General features: G+C 44.9%; 1 protein-coding gene across 4 annotated transcripts in view; it reads left to right on the forward strand.

Annotated features, from left to right (window-relative positions):
• The first annotated feature begins 617 nt into the window (after positions 1-617).
• Positions 618-22432, forward strand: part of PRKCQ (protein kinase C theta) — an 89082-nt gene continuing 67267 nt past the window's right edge. For 2 of the 4 annotated variants that reach the window (XM_073328835.1, XM_073328836.1), the window contains exon 1: positions 618-767. The gene's annotated coding sequence lies outside the window, so the exon portion shown is untranslated. Of the gene's footprint in view, positions 768-5526; positions 5577-20395; positions 20558-20648; positions 20801-22432 lie in introns of those variants that run through there. The other 2 variants (XM_073328833.1, XM_073328834.1) reach the window with 2 other exon arrangements.

Consider the following 22432-nt stretch of genomic DNA (forward strand, 5'->3'; position numbering starts at 1 on the left):
GAGCTGTAGCTCAGGAAAGCTCATGCTCAAATAAATGTGTTACTCTCTATGGTGCCACAAGTCCTCCTTTTCTTTTAGCTTAACAAAGGGACAGTTAAGGGCTGAGTTGATTATAGTCTATAAATATCTGCAGGGGATACAAATATTGAATAACTGGCTCTTCATTCTAGCAGAGATAGGGAGATCAGGAGCCAAGGGCTGGAAGTTGAAGCCAGGCAAATTCAAAGGTAAAGGGTACATTTTTAACAGTGACGGTAATTGAGCACAGCACCAATTTACCAAGGGTCCTGATGGAGTCTCCTGCACTGATTCCTTTTAAATCAAGACTGGCAGTTTCCCTAGAAGATCTGCTCTAGGAATTCCAGTGGGGAAGTTGTCTGTGCTCTGTGGGAAGTCCTAGAGGGTCACGACGCCCCCTGCTTTCCAGCCTCCTCCGGATCCGTGAATCTCTAGTCACACACTCAGCGCATGATGCTGCCAAGCGCAGGGAATCCACCGAGTGGGGACTCTGTCCCGGGGCTGGGAGGTTACTGAGCCTCCAGAGGCAGGGGTGGGGCGGGGGATTCCTTGCCCATGGGGAGGAGGGGTCTGCGAGAGGGGCGGGGAGGTGAGGGGAGTCCCAGGGAGGCAGCCAGCCAGGCTGAAGCTCCCCACTCACTTCCCCCCGGCAGCGGAGGCGGTGGGTGGATGCAGCAGCCGGGGCAGGGCGCGGAGCTCGGACGGGGGCAGCCGCTGGGATCGCTGAGCCCCGCTGCGGCCGAGACCAGGTGGGGTCCGCGGCGCGTTGCGGGGCTTGGGGCGGGGGGTGTCCCCGGCTGGGGTGCGGAGCGCAGAGCGGAGGGAGATGCGGCGCGGGGGCTGGGGCTGAGCGGGGAGTGGCGATCTCTGTGGGTAATGGTGAGAGAGACACACGGGGTGTGTAACTGTGAGTTACAAACGTGTGTATGTGTAGTGGTGAGGGACACGCAGGGAGGTGTGTGTGTGTGATTGTGAGAGAGACACACTGGATGGGTGTGAGAGAGAGAAACACAGGGGGTGTAATTGTGAGTTACACCCATATGTGTGTGTAATGGTGAGAGATACACACAGGGGTGTAACTGTGAGAGAGAGAGACACACACACAGGGGTGTGTATATGTGCAATGGTCAGAGATACACATGGGGAGGGTGTATGTGTGTAATTGTGAGAGATACACACAGGTGTGTGTAATGGTGAGAGATACACACGGGGTGTAACTGTGAGAGAGACACACAGGGGTGTGTATATGTGCAATGGTCAGAGATACACATGGGGAGGGTGTATGTGTGTAATTGTGAGAGATACACACAGGTGTGTGTAATGGTGAGAGATACACACGGGGTGTAACTGTGAGAGAGACACACAGGGGTGTGTATAGTGCAATGGTCAGAGATACACACGGGGTGTAACTGTGAGAGAGACACACAGGGGTGTGTATAGTGCAATGGTCAGAGATACACATGGGGAAGGTGTGTGTGTGTGAGAGAGAGACACACACACAGGCATGTGTAATTGTGAGAGAGACACACATGGGTGTGTGACTGGGGGGGAGGGATAGCTCAGTGGTTTGAGTACTGGCCTGCTAAACCCAGGGTTGTGAGTTCAATTCTTGAGGGGGCCATTTAGGGATCTGGGCAAAAATTGGGGATTGGTCCTTCTTTGAGCAGGGGGTTGGACTAGATGACCTCCTGAGGTCCCTTCCAACCCTGATATTCTATGTGAGAGAGAGACACACAGAGATGTGTGTGGGTGTAAGGTCAGAGATACACCTGGGGTGTTGTGTGTGTTATAGTGAGAGATCCACACAGCAGAGTGAGCGAGTTTGTGTAGGTGAGAGTGAATGTAATTGTGTGGAGGGAGTCTCAGTGTGTTATTGTAAGAGAGGCATATAGAGGTGTTGTGAGAGAGAAAGAGGATGTGTGTGATTGTGAAAGATGGCTGAAGGCGTGAGTGTGAACATCAGGGGAGAGTGGAAGCATATGTATAACAGTATGAGCGATTGTGTGTTTGTAAAAAGCGACGATGGGAGAGTGTGTCGGAAAACACATTTGTGTGGGAGGGAGCATATATGTATGTTTGCAAATGAGAATGCAACTCACGAGAAAGGGCATCCATGTACATGGCAGCGTGTTGAAGGGTGATGGTGTATATATGTGACCATGTGTTGATATGTGAAAGTGTGCAGCTGTGTGTATAAGTGTCAGAGTGTGTGTGTGTGTGTGACCGAGAGTGTCTGTGCCTGTAAAATGTGCATGAGAAAAGGAAGTCTGAAGTTCCAGGAGATTTTCGTGTCTGAATGAGCAGAAACTGAAAAAAAGAAAGTTTTGAGACGGTCTGGGTGGTTTTGTTGTCATTTTATTCAACTTGGGTGACATTAAACCTGCCATTTCTACCTTAATGTCTCTCTCATTTTGTTCTTGTTTTAAAGCACCCTGCTCAAACTGAAACCCTACTCATATTTTTTTTGAAAAGAGCTTAAATTAGTTTCAAGTCCTACATCTGAGGCTCCCCACAAGTTTCTGTGGTTTCACAATCACATTTTCCTGTCTTTAAAAATTGTTTTTCTCTCCCCTGATGCTGTATGAATACATAGAACAGGGGGAAATGACTGGCTGTACATGGGGAACAGAGAAAATGGCTATAAACAGAGTGTTCTGGAAGCTCCAAAATAAACAAACTGGAACAAATAGAGAAAACACTTTCCCCCTTCTAACCTCTTTCATGTACAGTCATTTGAGGTGCCTCTTTGTGACAATGGCAGGCAACGGATTTTCAGGCAGAAAGTGGGGTTTTGAAGTTGACAGTATATCTCTTTAACGCTGTAAATCATTTTGGCATCCAGCATGTAAGGAGAGGCACTGCAGAATAATATGGTGATGGATTTGAAAGTATATTTGAGAGGCCTTCAGCAACTAACCAACTCCCGCCTGCAGGCTTAGTGTATGTAGTGAGCTGCATTTCCTTTCTCAGGGGTGGGATTTGAAAACTCAGGCTCAGTCCACTCAAGCATGTGACCTTGGTTATATTGTAACCTTAGAGTGTTGAATGCTAATGAAGTACAGTTAGACTCCTGGGCATAGTCAGATCCTTTTGGTCATTGCTTTTGATTGGTGGATACAATACAGTTAACTTTTCAATGATACTTTCCTTCATTACAGAACCTATTGACATGCTTTGCAGGGAGAGAGTTACATTCTTTTTCCACCAGTGAAATGCTCATTGCAGTAAAAATAACTTGACCAGCTGACAGCCACCCAACTGAGTCATGCTAATAAAAGAGTGTTTAGTAAGGTTACTAGGGCAGAAAGAGATAAAGTTTCACTGAATTGCTATTTTAAAAAAGAGAAATAGAAATATTTGCAGTTCAGAGGGGGTGCATTTTGATTTCCATCTTGTTGAATTGCCAAACTTGGGTTCCTGTATTAGGATCATGACATTTCTTATTTCAGAAAAATCTTCTTAAGTTTCCACCAAAACAATGGTATGTTTTCTGCACAGTCCCTTTAACGGTGGAATGTGTCCTAAGATACCAATCAAGACACTAACAATAATTGATTGCTCAATGGAGTTGACCATCTAATCTGATAAATGTGAAGCGGACTTGTATTCACTACATATGATGGTAGTTTGAATGGTCTCTTAAAACAGGAGGCTGCCCTAATAATCTCTTCTATGGGGTAAACTCTATTTCCCACCCTCAAGAGTACTTCCTTTCAAGGAAAGTCACCTATTCCCAAAGTTTTCTATGGTCCACACAAATTTAGTCTCCTCTATTCTGCTGTTGTGGAGAATATTTAAATCAGAAATAAAGAACCATGAAACTGCAGCTATGGAAAAAGTCATCAACACTAAAGAAAGGAATCGCCAGGATTTTAGCTTCCCACCATGAAACATTTAAGTTTTCCTCATTTTGGGTCTTTGTCATATATCACATCTGCACGTTGGCAGGTTAAAAGAGATATTTTCCACATTTCCCCTTATGAGAAAAGTAAGTTTTAACATGTGATGAGTGCTTTTTAATTTCTTCTCTTGTTGGTTGGATTTTGATCATAAAAAGCTATATTCCTGGCAGAATATTATATGATGTTGTATTAACCATCCCCCATAATTTTATCTGCTTTTTTGCTTTTGGCTTTTTGTGTTAATTTTAATGGCTTTAAGTTTGTATCAGTTTAAAAGCTCTGCTCCAGATTCTGCTGTTGTTTATATTTCTGCAAACCTGTTAAAGCAAGAATTTGTGAAAGTGGACTGCAGTTTTTTGAGTGGGCTTTGAAGATTGATTTTGAAAAACATAAAATAAAAAGAAATTAAACACATTTGTATGGAGATCTAAAAACTACACATGTGGATGTACTGCACAGTGCTAAGTACGACCTTGGTCCTAGAATCACACACGAGTAACTTTCTGCCTGTTAACGTGAGGGACTTCTTGCCTTACAGTTACTCATGTGCATAAGGGTTTGCAGGATGGGGTCCTTGATTCAAATCAGGAAGTGGCCTGAGTTAAGCAGAAATCATGACCACTTATTTCAGTTCTAGTGTATTGTTCTCCTGTGGCCTATACTCACATCCTGTCCAAAATGTCTGATTTCTGATAATAGGACTTTTTGGAAAGCAAGTGATTATCCATATTATTGTCAGTTTCTGTTAATTTTTGTAATTTTCCTGGCCTGTTGGAGATTTTTAATTTGACACAGATCATGCTGCATCCAGCAGCAGAGAAAAGGTTTATTAATTTTTTGGTACATTTAGAATGAGACCAGGTTGCTCTTGAAATTACACGCAGCTGTCCTAGCAGCGGATAACCTCTCCCACTTTAGGGTTGTCAGATATTAGAGCTATTGTTTTCAAGCAGCTGGTTAGTACAGAATTGTGCTGTCAAATTACTCGACTCTTTTGGTATCATATATATTAAAACATAGTCATGCATTTTGGCCCACATCCTGCTGCTTGCTCATCAGGGCACATGTGGCCTGAAAGGCTGCATACAGGAAGTGTTAAGGGTATGGAATACTTGTGCAGGGACAGGGTGAAGGGAATACCTATGTATACCATGGAGCTGTCATTTTTCTTCAGGGTAATTAGTCAGTGTGGCCCAGTGGGTAATACACTGGACTAGAACTCAGGAGATTTGGCTTCTAGTTCCACCTCTATTACAAACCCACTGGGTTATGTTAGGCAAATGGCTTCTGTTTTCAGTGTCCTTGTCTGTAAACTGAAATTACTGATACCTTCTTTGTAAAGTGCTTTGAATCTACAGATGAATCTACCTAGCTAGGTAGTATTTTCATTATTTTCAGGAAGGGCTATTTCTAAGTCCTTTTTGACTATACAGGTGTTCAAATAAATGAATGCATGAGTTTTTATTTTATTTTTACTTTATTTTGCAATGGGAAAAGTGTATCTTTTTCCCCCACTCTCCTTATGCTTAAGAACAACTGACCCCCTTTTTCTTCAAGCCTTCAGAACAAATCTACCATTGGAGAGAGCCCCCAAACATGGAAAATTTCAGTCCAAGAGATGAAAGTTTCCAAAACTTGAGAGCAAACGACGAGGGGGTAAGAGGGGAAATTATTATGAATCCTTAATCATTGCAGCTTGCTCTATAATTAGCACAGAGGCTAACTGAGAATCAGGCCTAATAAGGCACCTTTTCACCACTCAAGCAGTGTAGTAAAGGGAGGGAGAAGGAGCCTTAATATTTCTACCTGCTTTAAGACACCTTAACTCTACTAAAGCATGGAGGAAGAATGGTCTAGTGGATAGCATACTGGCACTAGGATCAGTGGGTTCAATTTCCCCCTCAGTTTCAGACTTCCTGTGTGGTCTTAAACAAGTCATTCAGTCATCCTCTAGCTGCAAAATAGGGATGATATTTCCATAGCTCACAGGAAAGCTATGAAAGTTTGTAAGGGGCTTGGATACTTTGGTGAATGAAAGAAGGCCAAATGAGCGTTCTGGTTTCAAACAGTCTTCGGAAACCTGACAATTAAGGCCATCACTTTTATGAAGGAGTCTCAATGGGTGGCTGTATAAAACCCAGAGAGAGAGAGAGAGGTTCCCAGGGTTGTGAGGCACCTCACGACCACCTGCCCTTGTGAAGGGGTCATGTCTATGCCTGCTGTGGATCAGCTCCCTAAAACCAACTGATTTTGGAAGCACAAGCGCTGCCTTCCCTGCCTCCACAGGCCTCGCTCTCTCTGGGCAGGTTTTGAGAGGCAGACACCAATCCCCTCAGAGCATTGCCTGCAGCATCCAGCCCCCTTTCCACTGAACATTCACAGAATTACCCGGCCCGTTGTTCCCAAAAGAATAGCACACACTAGCCTGTTGTTCCCTAGCTCGTAAGATTCAACTCAGGATCATCACTTTCCTTAACACCACAGCACTGAGGTAGGTTTGTAGTGAAAACAAGAATAAGTTTATTATCAAAGAACAGCGATTCAAGTGAAAGTGGATAAGAATATCGGAAACAAATGGTTACATATAAAATGAAAACATAACACCCTTTCTAAAGACTCCATTTAACTAACAGGTTAACATCCTGTCTAAAGAAGTCTATCGCTTCCAAAGTTCTCTTCAGTGTGTTCGACCAAGCCTGATCGAGACCCCTTTTTCATGAAGCAAAACTGCTGTCCTTTTAGTCCCTCAGTCAAGGGTGCCCATGTGTCTTCTCTGCCCCCCAGATATAGTCGAGCAAACATTTGATGTGCATCTGCAGACAGGGTTCCCTCCCCTCTGCTGTGCTGCTCTTCCTGAGAGAGGGCAGGTCTACACTAATGCTTATTTTGATATAACTTATGACATAAGTTACACCAACCTAAGTGCCGGTGTGGACAACGCTGTGCCGGTGGGAGATGCCCTCCCGCTGACATAGCTACTGCCACTCAGGGAGGTGGAGTAATTATGCCGCTGTACTGATTCTAGGGTAGACTAGCCATTAGAGTCTTTCCACAATCTTTCATTTGCCTTCAGTTCAGACTGGTGATGGGAAATCCATCGTGAACGAGACAATACTCAATTTACATGTAAATACGTAGGTAGAGCGAGATCTCTTGTCTGACAAGAAACCTGTTTTTTACCTTTGCCAGTGACCTGTGACTTGAGACAGACTTTAAGAATGTATTTTCAGTGTATATACATAACTCCTTAAACAGTTTATGTACATACATTTCACAGTGTGATGCCGGCTTTTATTTGAGACCTTACATGCCATTCTTTGGTACATATCCGACCCAAGAGATCCCTGCACTGCCCATTGCACTCCCTTGCCAGTTGAGATTAAGAGGCTCTTGGGTCACAGTTGGTCATAATACAGTGAGGTTAGAGACTGGATAAGTATATTGTGAATGGATGCTCTGGTATTGAGGACCATCTAAGTACCTACATAGATGGTATATCTTCTTTGTGCTGAAAGGTAAAAGATCACCCATAGCCTAGATATTCCATTCCAGAGCAAACAAACATGGAGGTTCAGAAAAATGTGCTTTTTCAGGCCATGAAGTTCAGTTCTTTCCATGTTTGTGTTATAGCACCAGGCACTGTCTGTGAAGAAAAATAAACCAAGTCCAGTCGACATAAGCCTCTCAGCCAGTAACCCTATATGGCATTTGATTATTTTGATCATTTCTGCATCATTATCAGCATGCATGTTAGCTCAGAGTGCATATGTAATGTTGTACTTCTCCAACATGGGGAGCCGGGGCAGTTTAATGTGTGTGTGTACAGATCACAGCACCTTCATTGAATTGCTGATGCCTGCTAAGTACACTTGGGGTTTTTAAGAGTCAGGTAATAAAGTAGTCTGATGATTTATGGGGAAATATAAACCAGCTAAGAAACTTACCCACAGCTTAGGCCAGATCCTAAGATCCTTTCTCAGATTTTACTCACTCCTTATTCAAGTGTAACACCGACAGACCCTGGTCACTGGCGGGCGGGATCGAACCAGGGATCTCTGGAGCTTAGTGCATGAGCCTCTATCGCATGAGCTAAAAGCCAGCTGGCTCCTAGCTAAGGCTGTAGAGCAAACTCATTTAACTCACTGACAGAACAAGGAGTAATGGTCTCAAGTTGCAGTGGGGGAGGTTTAGGTTGGATATTAGGAAAAACTTTTTCACTAGGAAGGTGGTGAAGCACTGGAATAGGTTACCTAGGGAGGTGGTGGAATCTCCTTCCTTTGAGGTTTTTACGGTCAGGCTTGACAAAGCCCTGGCTGGGATGATTTAGTTGGGGTTGATCCTGCTTTGAGCAGGGGGTTGGACTAGATGACCTCCTGAAGTCCCCTCCAACCCTGATATTCTATGATTCTAACTCTCTCTAAGTGGTCTTGGTGCCACTAGATGGGACAGAACACCACACCCAGGAGGTGTGTGGGTTACACAAGCAAACCTCCAGTGGTTTCCTCCCGGAATAATGACCACAGGATTTAGCCTCTTTATTAATTATAACCATATATCACTACCTATCCACAGTGCAGCTCTTTCTAATGTCAAATCATGGTCTCACTGAAGTCTCCCAGATTCTATGCTCAGATACTACAATGATGAGCACAGTATAAGAACCTGCGTAGAACAGGATAGAATAGTAAACCTCCCACCGATTCAATGGGACCAGGCTTTGGCTCACGGAGAATTGCACATGTGGGTGGATCATGTAACCTTTACTCAGCTGTGCATGTAGATTTAAGGCCCAGTGGGCCTGATTCTGGTCTCAGAATGACTCATTGGCTTTGGTGGAGTTGCTCCTAACTTAGATTGATGTAAAAAAGATCACAGTCAAGCCCAACATGCGGTGTCACTTTTGTCCTAACCCAAATGTAGGGTCAAATTCTGCTGCCAGAAACACACATGTAACTCCCGTCAACCTCAATGGGAGGTTGTGTGTCCATAGCTGCGAAGCCAAATTTGGCCCTTAGACAGGTTTCTAAATAGCCTGCCCAGCAAGATGTTTTTCATTTTTAACGTATTAAAAATATAAATGGTACCAGGCCAAATTTTGCTAACAGTTTCCCTGGTGTAAATCTATAGGGACTCCACTGAAATCAACAGGCTTGCTCTGAATTTATGCAGCTGTGACAGAACTCAGAATTTGGCCTCTTCCTTTGAAGCACACCACATGTGATGAAACAATGCATAACAATCAAGGGTGAAATTCGGGCCTGTTAAAGTCAATGGCAAAACTCCTGTTGACTTCAATGGGGCCAGAATTTCATCCCAAGATTTTAAGATATAGATTCGGTGTATTTGTGGGTTTTTTTAACATGCTGCATTAGCATGATGCTGCTTTGGCTCTTCTGTGCACCAATGGGCCTGATTCTCCTCTGATTTACACTGGTGTAAATCAGAGGAGAATCAGCCCCATTTACACCCATGTAAATCAGGAATAACTCTGTTGAAGACAATGATGGGGGGAATCGGGGCCAGTCGGAGGAGAGTCAGGTACAGTATTTTTAGTGCAAAATGAACAGGTTGAGGCCTATGCAGATTTGTATTGGTGTGTGAATGGAATTTAAGCAAGGCCATACTGTGGCTGCCTGTAAAAATCAAATAAAGGCCCAAGCACTACTATGGGAAACACCCTTATTTGCCCAGAAGGGTGAAAAAGAGCTAGAGCTGGAATTTAGCCAGGCCTAGGTTTTCCCTTTCCTTCCCGTCCTGCACTAAAGCAGTAATGAGCGCTGTTTCTATTTAGATCTATCACATCAGTAAACTAGCGAACACCTGCCCTCCAGCTTCCTTTTTCAGCCACTTCCCACCCACCCGTTTCCCTCATTTTTTCCCCTGTATTTAAAAATACAGAAAGGGAAAGAAAAAAAAGGGCTTGCCATAGGAGTGAAAACTGTAACAATTAGTAAAGATACCACCTAAGCCAATATAGAATCATCAAAGTTCGAGAGGTGAAAAAGACCCGTTCAGTGATTTACCCCATACCCCTGCCTAAGCAGAATTGCTCCCTACAATGTATTTTCTAGTGTATTGTCCCATTTGTATTCAAATGTGTTGGTGCTTCCGTCACTCTAATAGATCTGACTATCTGGAAATTCATTCTTAGGGTCAGCGTAAATGTTCTGTTTCCCAGTTATAACCTCCTATCTGTTCTTATACTTCCTTGGTGTATATAACAACGAGGAGTCCTTGTGGCGCCTTAGAGACTAACATATTTATTTGGGCATAAGCTTTTGTGGGCTAAAACCCACTTCATCAGATGCATGGAGTGAAAAATACTGTAAGCAGTATATATATGAAAAGATGGGAGTTGCCTTACCGCATTAGCACTGACTCCCCACTTGGTAAGGCAACACCCGTCTTTTCATATATATACTGCTTACTGTATTTTTCACTCCATGTATCTGATGAAGTGGGTTTTAGCCCACGAAACCTTATGCCCAGATAAATGTGTTAGTCTCTAAGGTGCCACAAGAACTGCTCATTATTTTTGCTGATACAGACTAACACGGCTACCTCTCTGAAACTTGGTGTTTATGAATCTGATCTCACTGAAATAAATAGGTGCCTTTCACTGTCTTCAATGGGCTTTAGATCAGGCTCCGTAGCCTTTCAAAATTTGTAGATGGTTATCATGTCCTCATCTTATTCACCAGCTTACCAAGTGATACATAAGTTAATTCATTAGGCCCTGATAATGGAAAGCACTCGGGAATATGCTTAAGTTATCCCCACTAAGGAAAGCATTTAAGCACATGCTTAACTCCTATTGAAATTACTAGAGCTCTGGCTGGATGCATTGCAAGATCTGGTCCTACCTCTGTATGTTTGACATGACTATGACTTTCATCTAAAAATAATGACTTTTAGGGTTTTTTTCATAGCAACGTATGACCTCTGTGACCTACAGAGCAAACCTCTTCTGGGATTTTTTACAAGTTTGACTCAATATATTCTGCTCACAGTAGTGAGGCACCATTGCTTTACTATAAACGTGTATTTTTTTGTCATGACCAACAATCAACTTTAAAGCCCAGGTGAAGTGTAGAGCCAGAATAGAAGGCAATGCAGCCCTGAAGCTAGTCACGCTTTCTGAGTGCCTGAGTGCGTCACGATCACCTGTGCAATTACCATCAGCGGTTCTAGTGCGTAACCACAGAGGCTATTTGGACAATTCATTGTACAGTAAGAATGAGATCATACTATACAAGTAAAGTAAGTTACTATACAAGTATACTATAGATACTATACATACTATACAAGTAAGTAAAGTAAGGCAAAATTCACCCCATGATGAATACTGAAGATCCGGGGCAAGGCCCTTCATGTCACAAAAGTCCTGAGATATGTTGTGTAGGGGTGGGATGGATGTTTCCTACATAGGCCAACATAGAGGGGAGTGCAGGAAGAAGGCCAGAACAGAAGCCACTCATGTGTGACAGCCTGGATCCGGTGCCTCCAAGGGACACAGAAGGGCAGTGGAAGCAGTTCTAGCCCATGGACTGACACAGCCACGCAGTGACCTCCCTGTGAGTTGGCAGTAGATCATAGCTGCTTGATCTTTGCTTAATTCTTCACACAGGATAAAACTCACCTGCGGAAAGCTCACCCTTTTAGGAGGGAATGTGACAAAGTGCCTAATTCTCGCCATCCTGGACTGAATGTAATACCCTAGAAGTTAATTTTATATTGGATCCTCTCATCCAGTCTGTATCCCACCATACTCAGTTCAGGTCACAGAGGAAAATAAGGGCAGAAGGAGAGAGAGAGACATTCGTGGGTATGGATAAAGGAGAAGAGATATCTCTTCAGCTGAGATGAGCTGGAAAATGCGCAAAGCAGAGAGCTACAGGGAGGTTGTTCAGAAGGATCTGCCATGATCAGATGTGAGACTCTGCTAGAGGAAAGAAAGGAGGCCAGTGTTAACTAGACAGAGAGCTGTGAATTGGGCTACAAAATGGTTTCCTAAACAAAGAATGCCATTTTTAACTGGAGCCTGGAATGAGTGGGGAACCGATGGAGTTGTTGGTGGATGGGATTGATGGGTTAGGAATGTAAGAAAGCAGGCAGAATTCTAGAGTCTGGAGAGCTTGGGAGCTGGAAAGACAGAGAGAAGGGCATTGCAATAGTAACAACAAGAGGAGATGCAGATACAGGGCAGGACCTCAACGTCATGGCAGTGATGCCGCCAGGAAACTTTGTGGAGGTGATTTGTAGATATAGGAGGAGAGCTCAAAGTCAAGGCTATGGGCAATAGAGACCTATGGGAGACCTTAGCTGAGGATGGAGATAGAAGGTGTGGAGCTGTGCAAAAGGATGCTCCTCTGGCCCAAAAGAAATGCATCTGCCTTTAAGGTAATTAGCTGAAGGGAGTAAAGATGAAACCACAAGGTACCTGGTCAAGTGAAAGTGGACAAGGATGAATGACTAAAGGTACCAAATGATAGTATAATTGAGTCTCAGCAATGCAAAAGTGTTCAGTAATACTGGGCTAGATGCTCAGCTGGTTCAAGGACTCTTGTACAGAGGATGCAGGTTTCCTGGAAAGTCTAGGGGTGGAGAGAGCGTGGAACATGACAGTCTTAGGGGATGTTCTTGAGGTGATCCTGTGTTCTGTCAGTCTGCCTTCAATTTGATCAGCTAGCTGGCTGGGAGCACCTTGTGGTGTCCACTCTACAGGGGCATTACAAAAACTGGGACAAAACACTGGGGGCAGGTCCTGAAAACAGGGACATTCCCAGACTAAAACAGGGCCTAAAATTAGGCTCCTTAATCCTAGTTTAGGCTCCTAAATAAGCATACTTGAGTACTAAAATATGGATTTCAGTTCCTCTGTGTGATAATCTTGGTCCCACTTTTCAGGAATACATGGTCACCCTAAGCATGTCCATTATCTAACTACTGTGCCTGATTTATGGGAGAGATCAGGGAGCTAGAGGTCCATATTTCTGTCCAGAATAGAGTGTGGATTCAAAACTGGGCCTGCAAAATGGAGGATTTTTAAACATCAAGCCCATCTTATTTTTTTCCCCCTCTTGCATTTTCTTTTGCTTTTGATTGAGAGTGAAAAAAAAATACAGAAGCCGATGTGGGCAGGAAGTGCTATGAAATAGATGCCACTCTGACTTAAGGTGGTTAGATATTGGTTGAGGCAAAACTCCAGCTGTGTCATTTTTTTTAAAAGTAAACACAGCAGGAAGTCTGTTAACCAATACCAAAATCTTATAGAAATACAGGAACCACCAGGCTAACGAACAAGACAACAAAAGAATGAAAGGTACCACAGTTGTATCTCAGTGTAAGAGATTTCCCTCATCACTACATGGAATGCAACTGCTGTTAAAAAGCTATATGAAAAGATCCACCATCGGGTCAAATTTTCTTAGAAGAAAACTGACCATGAGAAATATTTCCATGAAATGAAAAAAGATCCAGTGGAAATAGTTGTTTTTAGACAATTAAATATTCCCCTGTGGTTTTTGCCACCCACATGTTGCAGTATTGGGCTAATGCAGGAAGTGAAATTAACTAGAAACAAAAGCAAAACTGACCAGTCAATTCTCCTAATGCATAGCTGAGAAAAAGGCAAAAAATAAACAAGCAGCAGAAATAGAGGAAAGTAAATCTAGTGTTTGTACATTTTTCTGTTTGAATAGGTAAGGATGTGTTTGTGTGTAGTGCGTCAGAGGTGGAATGATGGCTAAAGAAATGGTTATACACTTGCTTAGTAGACAGGGAATTCGGCAAGGTTTTAGTCACTGAATATCTTTGCAATTCCCCTATTGGTGTTCCTGGTTTGCCCCTCCCTGGTGTCTGCAGAAGTAGCAGAGGATTCAGACCAGCCCGTAAAAATTATTGGTCTCCAAAGGCAGATTAACTGCTAGAGATATTCCCATTGCATATTATGGAACAAGGCAAGTATCCAGCATCTGGGAAAGATCCCTTTTGCATGGAATAATCCTTATCTCGCTGGAAGTCCATCTCTTGAGGATGAAGAGCATTAATCCTTCCCTTAACATTTCAGTGTCTTTTTAAGGCTCCCAAACACCATTAGATATGTCTCCAGCTGTCCATTGTTCAGCCCCTGAGATCTGCCTCTCCTCCGCCTGTAGCATGGGCTGAAGCCACGGGTCAGGTCCTCAACTGCAGTATCTGCCTAGTTACATTAACGTCACTGGAACTAATTTAACCCAGCTGGGGATTTGGCTCAGTCTAGGTGCTGTGTCTTTTCTTCTTCACACAAGGAACATAAGATGAATGTAATATTCAGGAGGTCACACTGGGTGATCTAACAAACATTTCTGGCCTCTGTGACATCACATGAGCATGGGGGAGTCCAAATAACCCTGTGTACTAGCCTTATAAAGCATGCAAGGCCTAGCTACGTTCATACCCTGCAGCTCTGGCAGATGTCTAAACATAGAACACGGAGAGCATCACTAGATGATCCACAAACCATTTAAAGGGAAATTACCCATCTCCTGAATGCTGCAGTGGGCTACTCTGAACCCTGTACCATCTTTTCCACATGGCAGAAGCATTCAGTGCATTTTCTGGCTGAATTGTATACAGATCAGTGGGGGTGTTTGCCTGGTGCTGGGTTAGGAATCCTCGAGGCGTGGAAATCAAATTTGATTGTAAACTTCTTGGAGGTCTTCACCGCATAGAGTCTCATTCCGTAACATTCCCAGAAGTGACAACTCCCCTCCACTCCCTCTCACTCCTCCTCCGCCCCCTCGAAGCCACGGGCTGCAAATTCAGTGGCTGGCTGTGGAGAAAAGGGAAATTAAATAGCTATTCCAATTCCCTTTCCAGCCCTCCTCCCACTGCCCAAGGCAGTCTGAAAAAGGGAATGTCTCACCCAAAATGCTTTCAGATGTTCTCTTATTAAAAATATTGTTTTTAGCTCTTTTGCAGTACCAGTCGATGAATACCCCTAAAATGAAAATGACAGAAGGGAATTATTTACATAAGTCAGACAGTAATTCCTAACATGTTCTCTACTGAATTTCAGGACAGGGAGAGAGAAAATTTGACCCTGATCCTGCAGGATTTATGCACATGCTCACAAGCGCCGACTTTTCAAAGTGCCGGGGTGTGCTCAGCCCCCCGGCTCTGGCCCAGGCCTTGCCCCCACTCCACCCTTTCCCCCAGGGCCCCACCCCTGCTCTGCCTCTTCCTGCCCAGTTCTGCCCCCTCCCCTGAGCACGCCATGCCCTCGCTCCTTGCCCCTCCCTCCCAGCGTCCCTGCGCATCGCGAAATAGCTGATTGCGGTGGGCGGGAGGCACTGATCGGCAGGACCCACTGGTGGGTGGGAGGCACTGGGGGGTAGGAGGGAGCTGATGGGGGGCTGCCGGTGGGTGTTCATCACCCAGCATTTTCCCCCTGTGGGTGCTCCAGCCCTGGAGCACGCACGGAACCCGTGTCTATGCTCATGTGGTCATCTTTATTCACTGGAAGAAATCCTGTTGAACTCCGTTTGGGAGCTCAGAAGTCACAGGACTACTCCTGGTGTGTAAAGTTATTCATGTGTCCAAGTGTCTTTCAGCTGGGAAGCATCCCTTTGTGGGTTACATTTTTCACCTCCTCTATCTGTTTGTGGTCACAGATTAGAAAGCTAAAGGCACAAATACTCAGATTTTTGCAGCTGTAGTTTCAGGGCTGGCCTTACCATGAGGCGAACTGAGGTGGCAGCCTCAGGTGCCAGACTGGGGTGGGGGGGGGTGCCACTAGGACCCAGAGTTTCAAAGTTTTGGCCCAAGCGAGGAGGCAGGGGGGTGTCATTTGAGCTCCCCGCCTCAGGTGCCAAAATGTGGTAGGCCGGTCCTGTGTAGTTTTGCCAGCAAAAGGGAGATAATGTATGCCATATCAATATGGCTGGAAATATATCCCATCCGCTCCATACACTGTGAGTTTTGCTCCTGAAAAAAGAGCTGAAATGTTTAAAATCTCCCCTTGGGTAGACCTTGATTCAGCAAAACACTTCAGCACATGCTTAAGCCCCACTGAAGTCAACCATGCTAAGCGTGTGATTACGTGCTTTGCTGAATAAGGGCCTTAGTCTGTACATTCCACGCTGTTCACGTTCATAGAATCATAGAATATCAGGGTTCGAAGGGACCTCAGGAGGTCATCTAGTCCAACCCCCTGCTCAAAGCAGGACCGATCCCCAATTAAATCATCCCAGCCAGGGCTTTGTCAAACCTGACCTTAAAAGCTTCTAAGGAAGGAGATTCCACCACCTCCCTAGGTAACGCATTCCAGTGTTTCACCACCCTCCTAGTGAAAAAGTTTTTCCTAATATCCAACCTAAACCTCCCCCGTTCATTTGCTTAAGACCATTAAGTGTATTGCTTCCTAATATAGTCAAGAAAGTGTTGCCCCTCCTATCTTCCCAGGCGTGAGGGCTGCACTGGGGCTGCGGTAGGAGACGGGCCAAGGCACCTGCCTCGAGCAGCAGTGCCTATTCTCAGAAGCAGAAACGTAGGCACCAACGCGACTTTCACAACAAAAATGTTGGTGCCGAGTGAGTTTAGGCACCCATCGGGTTAGGCAGCAGCTGAGGGGGGTTTGTGGATTGCAGTGGTCCCTAAAACGGGGACTTAGATGCCAAAGTTCCTTTGTGGATCTGGCCCTTAGTCAGAGGTGAAAGTAAGCCGGTCCAGTCTGGCGTGCCGTACCGGACCGGCTTCCCCAGCAGTGATTTAAAGGGCCGCAGCGGCAGGTGCCCCGGCCCTTTAAATTACTGCCCGAGCCTGCTGCCAGAGCCCCGGGGTAGAAGCGGCAGGGCTCCCGCAGTGATTTAAAGGGCCCAGAGCTCCATGGCGGCTGAAGCCCAAGGCCCTTTAATTCGCCCCTGAGCTCCAGGGTTCTCAGCCGCCTCTGCAGCTATAGTTCCGGGCTGATTTAAAGGCCCTGGGGCTCCTAGCCACAGCTGGAGCCCCGGGACCTTTAAATCTTGATTTAAAGGCCCCGCCTCTTCCAGTTGAGGCCACGCCTCTTCCAGTTGAGGCCACTCCCCCGCTCAGGACTCTGGTGTACCGGTAAGTCCTTTAAATTACTTTCACCCCTGCCCTTAGTCTCTCTGTACCTCAATCCCCTTCTGTAAAATGGGGGTAATAGCACTGCCCTAGTTCACCAGGGTGCTGAGAGGATACATTTGTTAAAGGCTTTGAGGTGCTCAGATAGCCTGTTGATAGGCGCCATATAAGTGTCTTAGTTACATAGTCTTACTATGAGAGCTGGGTTTAATTCCCAACTCCACCACAGACTTCCTGTGTAATGTTGGGTGAGTCACTGAATCCCTTTATGCTTAGTTCCCCATCTGTGAAATGGAGACTATGGTGCTTCCTTACCTCTGTCTTCCTTGTAAGCTTGGAGGTTAAGCTCTTCAGGGGGCAGGAGCTGCATCTTAATGTCGCAATGGGGGCCATTGGGTGCAACTGGCATCTACTGCTCTCCTGCACCATGCCACGATATCTGCCAGAGGTCCAGTCCCATCCAGCTTCACGCTTTCTGAGTGGTTAATAAAGAAGTGTTTTTATATTGGCATTTAGCTACAGAAAATAGGAGGATGTTAGAAGTTGGATATGAAGCAAAGGATTAGATCATCCAGCCCTCCCCTGTGCCAGGACTGGGTATGTACTATATGCCCTCTGCTTTCATCAAGTTATCAGGTGCCTGCTCTCTGTCTCCCCCCAGACACTTCTGTGGGGACTTCACACATTTCTGTGGTCTTACCGGGGAGAAAAAGTGAGCCTGTAGTTATTGTTCTTTGTAAAGAAATGGAATAGAAAGTTAGTGCACACAACACAAAAGACTCACGCAGATCCCTGATGAACCGTCCCCAGATACGATTTGTTTCCTTCAGCTGCAAAGGGCCCACATAGCAGTGTAAAATATCCTCTCTCCTTTGCTGATGACTGCTTGATTGCCATGACATTTCAATGATCGGCTTATGGGAAGTTCCCTGCATATTCCCAATCCAGGGCTCCAATTCTTTATAACTAATATATGGTAAGAATCCCTAAAATTGATTTTCAATAGAATATAGTGACATGCTGTTGAGGTTAGTTACTGTGCAGTCAACCAGGGCTACAATAAATGGTATTTTTCATTGGAACGGAGGGTTTTCAACTCTCCAGTGGAATACAGACCTCGTTCCTAATGCTGATGGTGTATGAGGGGTGGGCCCTAAGTCTGGTACTGATTTGAGATCTTATAACTCTTCAAAACGGATTTTTTTAAAAACTTTGACCTTTGCTGTCAACATGATGGGCCATGTTCATTGCTAAAGTAACTGCATCACTTCAGTGGATTACACTAGTGATGAATTTAGCCCAATACTTTTCACCTAAGTGAAGTTTTTCTAAATATTTGAGAAAATTATTTAGTTGCATTTGGGGTATTTTTGTGCCAAGAAGATATAGAACAATATTTAGACTGCTTTGTTGATTTTCATGCTCAAAGATTTCCAAAGTACTATATTATACTTTTTAATCATAAGAACAGCCATACTGGGTCAGACCAAAGGTCCATCTAGCCCAGTATCCTGTCATCTGACAGTGGCCAGTGCCTGGTGCTTCAGAGGGAATGAACAGAACAGGTAATCATCAAATGAGCCATCCCCTGCCATCATGCAGTGACTGTAAGCCAGTGCTGCTCAGCATGGGGTCATTGGACCACTTAATGGTGATCACGGCCCTTCCTGACGGTCCACAGAGTGGATTGTTTTGAGAGCCAAACAGTTGGGAATTAGGGTGTTGGGACATATATCCATTAAGGGATCTTTCTCTTGCCAGGTCATTAGTAGAATGAAAAAAATGGAGAACTGATGGTTCAAACAAATGCAAAGCGAAACCAAACTCCTGCTGTGCTATTTATACAACAGACTCATCTCCTCACTCCAAGTGGGCAACCTCTAAGGAGATGGGTTTCTACTTACTTCATATTTCAACAGGCATGAGCAGAAGATTGCAGACGTTTTCAGTGCCAGCCCCAGGCTGTCTTCAGGGTCCTGTTAGCTTGCCCTGGTGCCCATTATTTGGCACAGGCATTTATATTTAAATCTTGCTGCCAGAATTCCTCAAGTTAGTTTTTTCCCCTCCCAGTTTAGCTAGGCCACTTATTTCACGGGGGTAGGAAATGTTCAAATAGTTGAAGACAAAGAAAGAAGAACAATGCATTTGTTTCTTGCGGTGAGACTGCTGTCTATTTGGATTGGGTTTTCCCATCAATCCAGGCTAAGTCACTCCTCTTCCTGATGCCCCAGCTTCTTTAATATCATGGACCCCTTTCCTAATAAGTAACTTTGGAGGGGGTTGCTACTCACCGGGCTCTTGGTGCTGCGCCATATCTGTTCCCATCCTGTTTGTTGCCATGCAAACCTATCCAAGCCTGAGTCGATAATGGGGATGCCTCACCAGCTTCCCTCAAGGACCTATCTTTCTAATACTGATGTATCTCCAAGCTGCTGAAGCTAACTCCAGAGATATATCACTCAAGACCTGAGGAGATGGATGATGCTAATTCCCTGTATTATTCTGCAGTACAGAAACTAATTTCAGATACTCCAGCCTGTGATTTACCCTCCCCAGCGATTCCTGTGGAAGCTACAAGTCACAGATGCTTCCGAAAATACTTTCTCCCACTTGCGGGCAACATCACACACTGAGATCTTATAGAGAAGCATGTGGGTAGTCTTTTGAAGTGACCCTAGGAGCTTTCAGATTTTCACCTGGCACAGTCTGACCATCATCGGTGCACTGCCTGGTGTCTTATGAAGAGCTTATGGTGCTTTCTTTCTCTGAGGCATGAGGCATCTCTCAAGATATCCAAAGGCTTTCCACTGTATTAAACATAGTACCTAAGTGCCTGTGTAACACACATACCTTCTGGGTGTGGTGCTCTGTCCCATCTAGTGGCACCAAGACCACTTAGAGAGAGAGATTAATGAGTTTGCTCCATAGCCTTAGCTAACAGCCAGTTGGCTATTAGTTCACACTGTAGAGGATCATGCACTGAGGTCCCTGGTTCAATCCTGCCTGCTGGTGACCAGGGTCTGTTGGGCGTTACACCTACATGATTCCTCATAGAGTTCAATCTGTGTCTCAGGCAGATTAGCAGCTACACAGCTGCAGATCCCAGGGTACTTTAGCTAAAACTGGGAGGAGAAGCTTCACACAAACACCGAGCTTGTGGATTGTCCCTACGCTGGTAAGACTTATCTGAGGAAATCCCTTGACGAACCCCTTAAAGATCTAGCAGCGAATAAACCACCCTATTGCCTGTGCCAGAAAAGAGCAGACTTCACAGTTGCTAAGCCGTGAGTCTTACGTGCCTTTGAAAAATCAGGCCCGGAGCATTTGCCCCAAATCTTGTTTCAAACCCAGTCCTAATTTTAGATGTTTGTCTTCATGTTCCAAACCAGGAAGAAGAGGGTCTTACCATATTGAGATGGCAAGAGGATCTGCCAGAGGCTAGGGTTGTGAGGCACAGTCATGTACTTACAGAGACTCCTTCTGACTGTTGCAGTCACCCACTACTTCTGCACAGCGTGGGGGGATGGAATCTCGCCTCTCCAAATTGCCTGGTAAGACGGTCGCCATTCTGGCAAGTGGCTGTGACATGGTTTTGCTCCAGCTCCCCCAATTCATTCTCCTTTCTCCCATCTCCTTAAACAGAGAGCCCCGAGTTTTAAAGGCAGCCCCGCCTCAGGAGCACTGACAATGAGAGACAGCCGTGACAGTGCTCCATGTTTTCTGCAGATGTGATGAAAAGGAAAACCCATCGAGTTAGAGACTGACCTTGTCTATCAGTAAAATTCCATTTACAGGTAAGAAAAATGTCTTTATTTACCCTATCCTCCTTCATGACCTTTGAGGTCAGTAGGGTTGTTTTTGCTGTCAGTCTATGGGAGCACTGGTGGTTGGCTGAACTCAGCTGTCAGTTCTGGACTGTGAGATTTATTTCCACTTATAGTCCATGAAAGGCCAGGTTTCGCCTTGAGAGCACAGGGCAACCTGTTGATTGATGCTGCAACTAAGCAGTTCAAAAGGCAGCAGGAGGTTACAGGCCAGGTTTGCCATTTGTGGACCGTGCGCATGTGCCAATTCTGTTTATTTTAGGCTTTTGTACTGCTGCCCATGACCATATCTGAGCACTTTCTGTGCAAAAATAGATTAGCAACACCAAAGTCCCTAGTGAATTTCATACAGTCTCTGGCACTTCTTATGTTTCAGCTTATCAGATGCTCTGCTCGGGAGAGGGTGTTTGTGTGTATAAGTGAGAGGTGGTGCTGGTTCTTGTGAATGTTGTTCTGGTTAGGGTGGGAAAACTTTTATCACATGAAAAAGATTTTTCAGTGTTTTCTAAAATTGGTCAGACTGTGGATTCAGCTAATCTCTTGTAGAAGTTCAGATGCCCTTAACTGGGAATGCTTTGCCTCCAGCTCTGACACGCTTATTACTGGGCATTGTGACCTTCATTATCCCAGAGAATCACACTGTTTTAGGCAGTTCATAGATGGAAATTCACTGTCTTATGTCGGTAGGACCTGAGCCAATAAAGGCTCTGACAACTAGATGTAAGGTCTTAAACTGGCAGCTGAAGTGGACTGGGAGATATTGGAGGGGCCAACCAGAGTCATGAGCTTTTACTCTTTGTATGGGACCTAGATATTACTATGATGGGAACCCAATAATCTGTAAATAAAGAGTTATTCTGTTGACATGATTATCACTTTGCTATATCTTTTCACTGCAAGCTGTAGAAGAGCTATAATAGGAGAACAAATAAGTTGCTCTTCAGCTGTACGGTATGTCACAGTGGCTTAATGTGTCTTAGGTCACATCTACACAACCTAACTTAAATCAGCACACAGCTGCCTCCGTAATCACATTGCTTGTGCGTGTCTACACTTGGCTCCTTGTGTCAGTGCGCATCCTCCCCAGGAGCACTGGTACCGATTGTACTGTCAGTGTGGGGCACTGTGGGACGGCTCCTGAAAGCCAGTAACAGTTGACATAAGCAATGCAGTGTCTATACTGACATTGCGTCGACCCACCTACATCAACCTTGACTCTGCGTCGCTGTGGAGGTGGAGTTATTACGTTGGCATAGTGGGGCAGTTACATCAGCGGGGGCGAAATTTAAATGTCGACACTTACATAGTTAGGTTGGAGTAAGCTGCCTTGCATCGGTCTAACTCTGTAATGTAGACCAGGCTTTAGATGTCTAAACATAAATGCAAGGAGCATGGGGAATAAACAGGAAGAACTGGAAGTATTGTACTTAAGCTAAACTCTGACTTAATTGGCATCTCAAAGACTTGGTGGAATAAATCTCATGACTGGAATATTGGTATAGAGGGATGTAGCTTGTTCTGGAAGACCATATTCAAAGAATAGTTATCCAAAGCTTGCTGTCAAACTGAGAGGCCATATCTAGTGGGGATCTGCAGGGGTCT

This window comes from Lepidochelys kempii, chromosome 1 (genome assembly GCF_965140265.1).
Source record: "Lepidochelys kempii isolate rLepKem1 chromosome 1, rLepKem1.hap2, whole genome shotgun sequence".
Lineage (NCBI taxonomy): Eukaryota > Metazoa > Chordata > Testudines > Cheloniidae > Lepidochelys > Lepidochelys kempii.